Source organism: Helianthus annuus, chromosome 6, assembly GCF_002127325.2.
Source record: "Helianthus annuus cultivar XRQ/B chromosome 6, HanXRQr2.0-SUNRISE, whole genome shotgun sequence".
NCBI classification, from domain to species: Eukaryota; Viridiplantae; Streptophyta; class Magnoliopsida; order Asterales; family Asteraceae; genus Helianthus; species Helianthus annuus.
Window position 1 is genome coordinate 11,395,095 of NC_035438.2, and position 8,218 is coordinate 11,403,312.

Consider the following 8,218-nt stretch of genomic DNA (forward strand, 5'->3'; position numbering starts at 1 on the left):
AGCAATCCTAATTTGAGATGTTAACAAGGATCTGAATCTAATTGAGGAACTACCATCTTGGTCCTGTCTTAAAATGACACTTGAGCTAGGTCTTGTCCTTTTTAGATTTTGCCATTTTATCACAATGGTAGATCTTTATAGAAAGGAATTATATTATTATAGAAATGGTTGCCCTAATTGGGTCTTCTAAAAATGACTTGCCCATGCAAGAACTAATCATAAAAATAACGAAGGAAACGAATAAAGGAGAAATAGAAACGAATTAGGATTAATCCTATGTTCTTTGTCTAGACTCAAGAATGTGCAATTGTGTAACTGAGATTAAACACAAAAGGCTAGCGTTTAATTCGCTCAGTGTTGGCTCTGATACCAACCTGTCACACCCCTAATTTCCACGTGTCACCGGTGGGCCCGGTGGGGAGTATCGTGACGTAATCGATATCATCATAGTCAAACAACACAACATATGAATGCACAGCGGAAGCAAAAGATATAGATTCATTTCAACTGAATAAATTGTAATATTTAAGTATCACAAACAGTCGAAACAGATCCACATGCGGATCAAAATAAAAAGGAAATTGTTCAACAGACTTTGACATCTAAAGCTTGCGAGACTTGAGTAATGATGCCTGGAGTAGCCAGCCTATTTCGTCTAGAACCTGCACTTAGCCTTTTTTGGAAAATACGTCAGTTTGCACTGGAAAATACAACTTAACTGACTCATTTTGAAAACGTTTAGAAAATTGATTTGAATGCACTTAGGCAAAAATATATTTTTAACTTGGGACAATTATTCAAAATAATCTTGTATACAGTTTTACTCATTTGTCGTCCATCAGGGCCGGTTTGTAGGACCGGACTTAAGTTAACTGACACACCACAGGTATAGTGCCCACAAGGTCGATTCCTTATAGTGGGATACCAGTTTTTACATAAGGCAGCTGTCAGGTGTACGCCTACACCCCGTGCTTAGGTCGTGGCCATTTCATGAATGATGTCAAGGATATCCGGGACCTGGTCATTTAACCCCCAAGGGCCATACACCAAATAATACATATCAAACAGGTTATGTAAATACATCAATCACAATCCGATTTAAATGACTACATACACCCGACCAAGCGGTACTTTTATAGCACCGTATCCCAAGCCCGTATAGGGAAAATAAGTTAAGGGTATTTACCTGAGCAATGTATAAATCAAATACAGCAAGTGCACGTATCTTTTACTGGGCTCCTAATCTGGAACGAAGGTTTTTAATAACCTATTAGAATCCTAACGGGTCTTTAATTAAGCTTTGACTTAGACCGGTTAGTTTTCACAAGGAAGACACGGTTCAAACGCATGATAAAGCGAAGACCGGTTTAGAATGTGATTTTGACCCGACAAGCTTGCATGCTTGTTTAATATGGGTAACTTAAACACATTCTGGAATTTGAGATGAAAACGATTTGGTTTGACCCGTTTCGGCTAATATATGCAAACTAGTTACATAGGCCGATCCGAACGCGAAACATGCGTAACGGGTAACCGTAAGAGTCATGAACATGTTCCATAAGTAAATATGCCTTTGATATGTTGTGATATCAGTAGGATATCTTCCATTATGCCCAAAATGAATTTAAAACCAACTTATGCCTCGAAGGGGTATTTTGGTAATTTAAAAGGTTATAAAAGAGGTTAACTAGCAATCTGAGTTATAGGTCTGATTAAATCAGTACAAATACTTAATTTACTAAGTTATATCAATAGGGTATAACCTATAGGTGAGATTTATCACTTATAACCAAACTATGCAACTTAAGGGCATTTTGGTAATTTCACATAGGCTTAAAAGGTCAATTCTGGAAATCTGACTTCAAAAACTTTTACTTACTGCTAAAGTATGGAAATTAACTTAAAACATCAGTAGGTATCAAATCTTATATGTCTAATATTTTTACTGGAAAGCTGATATTTTTACTACTCCAGAAGGCTTAACATATTCTATTTATCATATTATATTAGTAGAAAAAGATTTGGTATCAAAAGGTTTGGTAAAACTCATTTTATGGCTTAAAGGGTAAAACCGACAATCACCGAATTAAGCTTAGAACTCTAGGTTATGATCAGCCTAAAAATAAATAAAAATCTTCAAAAATCCCAAAATATTATATTACATCAGTGGGTGAAAAGTTTTGGTATCATAATTGGGTTTAGATAGGCTATATGCAAATCATACGGTTAATTTACCAAAAAGCTTCTTAATTACGCTAATGAGCATATCTTCTAATCTAGACCTCAAACTGATGTGAAATTTTATGGACATGCTTATAGGTCAGTAATAAAGGTTTTAGTCCTTTCACATCTTCAAAAATTATTGTTTTAACATTAAAGGGCATTATGGTCACATTTAGGCATTATGGAAACATGCGATGGTCTTTGATTCTAAAGAACCAAGTAGTATAACTTTGGGAGGTTATACTATCATATAACATGATCACAAAGGACCCTAAGGCATATATAAACTCAAGCTAATTCGGGTCAGAACTGAAAGTCAAAGCAAAGGTCAAACTTTGCGACTTTCGGTCACGAACCGAGCCTTTACTTAGAATTGTCGGGTTGAATCATGTTTAGACATGATCAACTAATATTTACCAAGTCATTAGAGTGACAAAACTGATTTTAAAGAATTTAAATTATTAGTTATGAATTTTATTTAAAACAACCCGATTAACTTTAATTTGACCCGACAATTAAACTAAGTAAACGTGGTAATTAGGAGATGCCCTTTAGAGGGTTAATTACCTACCTAATTACGATCACGTTGCCATGTTCGACGCGAACAATGGCTCAACCGATTAAAAGTCAAAGTGTTCATCGATAACGCTTGACTTTTCGGTTTAAAACGCTAAACGATTAAACTAAGCATGAAGGAAATACTTACAAAAGTCCAAAGGACTTGAAGATCACTCAAAAGGGGGTTCCCTTGATCAGGCTCCTCAGATTGGAGTGTTAGAGCAAGATTGGAAGTGAATGAGCAAGGAAATGCCATGAACAAGGAGGGTATTTATAGGTTTTTGAGAGCCGTTAGGATCGTTCATCGATAATCGTGCTTTAATCTCAGCCCTACACCCCATACTCATGGTTTACAAAACAATGGGCAGCCCCTAGATTCATGGATTGAGAGACAAGAGCAAAACCAAGGCTGGTTTTTGAAAATCTGGTTGCTGGGCATGCTATACGGACCGTAAGGTCCCCCATACGGTCCGTAAGGACCTTGTCTGCACCAGGGAACTTTCAGCAAATGACAGATTTGGCCCCTGCACACCCAATTGTCATTTCCGACACTTCCAAAGGCCGTTAAACCATTTTTAAGGCTCTACAAAGATGCCTAAGCATAGGGAACATGAAACATGCTCAAAAATATGCCGGATGTCGGTTCGTTTGGTCGTACGGTCCCGTTGTTCGGCTAATTACGACGAAATACGGACGGACGCTAAAAACGATCCAAATTGCGCGACGAATGGAATTTTATCAACCCAAACACTAAAATAAAATATTTTAGTGCTTACATAAATTATTGGGTGTCCGGGGATATTCAGAATGCGAGATATGCGCGAAAGTGCAAACTTGTGCACTTTTTGACACTTTTAGTCCCTGCATGACATAAAAGTGTATTTTTGCGCACCAAACACCTCTAAGCCTAATTCTAAGCTATATTAAGGTTAATTAGAGTATACTAAACTCATGGTCATATTCCGGAAGGTCCGAAACCTTACGATTTGACATACTTTTGCGGTTTGACGCTTTTAACCCCTCGCATACGAATATTGTCATAACTTTCTCATACTTTATCGAAACCTTGTGAAATTTTTATCACACATTCTTGTGAGTATAATTAATCATTACAAAGCTTTGGGTTTGCTAAAAGATCACTCAGAGGTATACTTTAAACATGTTGACACATTTAGCCCCTGTAGTTTGTAATTCCTCACTTTCTTTCACAATTAGCTTCGTATGATCCATGACTTATTCGTTTAAGGGTATAAACATCATGTAGGGTTATTGAAAGGTGATGTGCTGAAAGTGGGTTAATTAAAACAACTAAAATTACCCTAATTCTAGACTCTCTAAGCTTTAAATTTATAAAACTAAGACTCTCTAAACCCTAAACCACACAACCGGCAAGTGTACCGATCGGTGTAGTATAGCCTAAGGAAGTCCGAGTATCGAACCCAAGAGACTCTACTGATTACGCTAACGACTCTATCTAGACTTAGACTGACACGGACTTAACTAATTGTTTATTTGATGGGGGGGTTTTTTCTAAATATCCTAAAAATATAATTAAAATTATACTAACTAGACGCGAACTCGAACGAAGGTTTTGACCAGAGATGATGAAGACTACCTAGGCTAGACGCAAGCTAAACTCAGAATGGATCTCTATTCGATGATTTTGTGGTGTGGAACCGGGATCTTTGGATACTAAACCTATTAAGACACCACTAAGCCCCTCAAACACTCTCAAGGCGATTCTTATGGCACTACCTAGGCTGTTACGCTCACCGGTTTTCTAGATTTCTTTTCCGTCCTCTAGTTTCTTGAAAGTGCCTATGTAAGACGCTCTACCTTGCCGCGCGAACGTCTAAAGCAACTACGGGTTTTAATCTTGGCTTAATAGACAATGGAATGTTAAGTCCTTATAACTAAACCGAGACCTATTAATATCCTCGAGCCTTTCCGCGACGAGTCTAGCAGCACACTTGATTTTATTAAATTACCGAATATTGTTTCTAAGGTTACTTACGCGTTTTCACCCTAAAGGATTAATGACCTATTACGTGATATAGACACTCACCTAAATCAAGAACCCTAATCCAACTCTATTATGTGATAAAGACGTCACCAAGAATCGAATCTTTTCAATAAACAATAATCAAACAATCACAAGCACGCATACGCACCAAGTTAAATTCCCAAAGCTTTTACAATACAAGAAAAATCCACAACCACGCGAAAAATCGAATAAAAATCCAAACTTTGTTATGCCATAGTCATTAACCTAGGTAGTTTACGGTTTTTAGCCGAGAAACATAGTCTTAAAAATAATCGAACAAAATCTCAAACAAGAATTCATCGAAGTAAAAACAAGAAACTTGAAAATAAAAGAAATCGTAAGGTAGAACCCGTAAATTCCTTGATCTCTAAGCTTCCCACTTGACCCCAATGATTCCCGAACTTGATTTCTTGCAAAACAACCTTCAAAACTGATGTTCTCGTGCGTCTCCTCCAAAATCGTCTGATATTGTGCGACTGATGTTAATGTCGCCTCCAAACTCACGTCTGATGTTGACTCCGTTCGATATGATCGATGTGCGGCTCTCCCCCTTCTTTTTTTCTTTTTCGTATCCTCCCCGTAATAGCCGCCTTTTGTCGTTTAGAAGATGTATCCCAATGGTAATGGGCCAAGCCCAATTAATTAACGAAATATGATACTAGTCCGTAGGTGTGCAGTGACTTCAATTAATTCACCAACTTGTTGACCATGTGCAAACCTTATGCATTTTCCATGAGCCCATATTTGTTTATTTTATTTGTTGATGACGTAGCCCATGAATCACAATCTGCTTATAAGTTATCAAGCCATCTTTTCTTTTTTTCCTCTTGTATCGCCCAACAACCCAACTCTTAACTTTAATTAACATGTGAAATAATAATATGGCATGGCCTATTTTAATAACATAGAGATAGCGGGCTCGGTCCACTCACGAAAAATGGCGGCGAATTTCCTTTCGTCACTAGCGGTCTACTCTACTCAACTGGCTGGTTATTTAATTATTAATCATTTTCGCTCCATTTGCACCAGGACCTGCCAAAACACAATATAATATAGTATAATACTAAAACTAACTAAAAAGAATAAATAACTATACAATAATTATACAATTTACATGGGACAAAAATATGTATTTTACCACTTATCAAAAGGTATTATTTATCCGTTGTTGACATCTTGAACCCTTACGTTCACATACTTTCCTTGTTTGTCAACTTTAATCCTTCGTACGAAATCTTGCACACGTTCAGAGCTTATGACACGTGTCAATACATTATTGGACATGAATTTTCGAGGTGTTACAGCTGATCCAGTAGTATCAGTTTATTTATTCAGGTCCTGAAGTACCTATTTAACATCATCCTGAAGTATGTTGCTAAACTGTATATAATTCTAAATGTCTGAGGGGGAGTGTTATAAACCAGACATTTTAGGCCCAACCACTGGGTTTTCTTAGTAAGGTTTTTAATGAGGCAGCATAGCTGATCCAGTAGTATCAGTTTATTTATTTATTCAGGTCCTGAAGTACCTATTTAACATCATCCTGAAGTATGTTGCTAAACTGTATATAATTCTAAATGTCTGAGGGGGAGTGTTATAAACCAGACATTTTAGGCCCAACCCACTACTTATGGGCTTTAGGGTTTATAGTTATGTTTATCTATATATTGTAATGTTGAATAGAATGAAGATGTGAATTCAGTTTATCTCTATTTTTCTCTTTAGTTTTTATCAAAGATAAAATAATAGAAATTATAATGATTATCAATATTATTACCTTGTCAAATTGAACGGGTATCTTTTTCTCTTGTAATCTCTCAAGCATTTTCATCTCAGTATGCAAGAGAAATAAGACCGGCCGCCCTACAGAATCATAAGGGGCTGTGCAACCAACTCTATGTATGTAACTTGCCGCATCATCTGGCTTGGTTTAAAAAGCGCGCCTAGGCGCAAGGCGACCTAAGGCGCAAACCAAATCGCTTTGTGTGACATAAGGCGCAGGTGAGGGGCGCTTTTTAGACAAAAAATTGACCTGAGGCGCAGGTCAGGCGCGCGCCTTTTGTACATGGGGTGTTTCTGTGCAGCTGAGTGTTGTACAATAGGCTTTTGATGCTGTATATTTCTATTTTTTTAATTTTAAAAGATATTTAAAGCTTAATTTTAGCTAAATCAAAGGTAGGGGATGCTAAAGATATTTGCGCACGAAAAGCTCACCGCTTTTGCGCTTTGCGCCTCGGTTTTAGAGCTCGTCGCTTTTGTGCGCTTCCCGCTTTTTTAAACCAAGTCATCAGGGCAATCCGCAATCTTCCACCTGAGAGAAAAATCACATTTATACCCCAAAAATAGTGCATGGTCAGACTGAAAATCAGATGTGAAAATTTCAATCAATTAACTTGTGAATGGGATGATGTGAGTCGGATATAAAAATTAGGCTAAAAGAGGAACATGTTGAACATATTGTGATTTATGAGTCATCTAAAGTATACTTCTTTAAATAGGTTGAAGGCCATCTCATATACAATGAAATTAGCCAGATATAAAGTGAATATTAAACCTCTTCTTTCATAAAACTAATTAACTACCTTTAACTTATTATTGTTAGAGAAGAAATATGTGACCAGTCTTTCAACACGACTTCTTTGCTTTTCTTTTGAGCCCCTGTTCGTCATCAAATAAAATAAGAAATTAGAAATAATCTAATCCAAATAAAAATTAAAGAATCGATTGACAAACGCATTTCATCAAACAGGTTGCTTGGATAATTATCGATGCTTTAAAGCTCCGGCGTGACACTCCTCACGATTTGGTCAGCAACATTGTCTTTTGTTCCACTCTACTCTGAAAGAAACCATGCTCAACTTATCAATTGATGAAAATAAAAGCAAACTTTTCCAAAATTTACATTACCGTCGGCCCGCTACCCCTAGTAACATGCTAGATCCGCCCCTACTTACTTCGTAAGTCTGTACCCAGGTTGTGATATAGTATAAATACTTTTAACATGCTTAAAAATACACATTTGATGACCCCTTTCTTACCTAATATAAAAAATGCATGCACCAAGTACCTGTTTCCATTCCGCGTACCGAAGTGTACCACTGTCCACGTGCCTATGACCCCAACAACTCTTAGATCATATGCTAGACTCGTTTGGGATATACCCTGCATTCTTGTAAAGTTTGGTCATATTAGTAGCTTCTTTTGTTAAAAAAACTTTTATTCCATAATTATAAACTTATTCCACTACTTTTATCTTCAAATTGTTTTGTTACAGTATCAAATCACTTGATTCGTTAATTTCACATAAGCATATCAAAAGCAAACTCCACTTAATCATGGAAATGTAATGAAATTCACAAATAGAAAAATAGTAATAAATAGGTCATTACATAA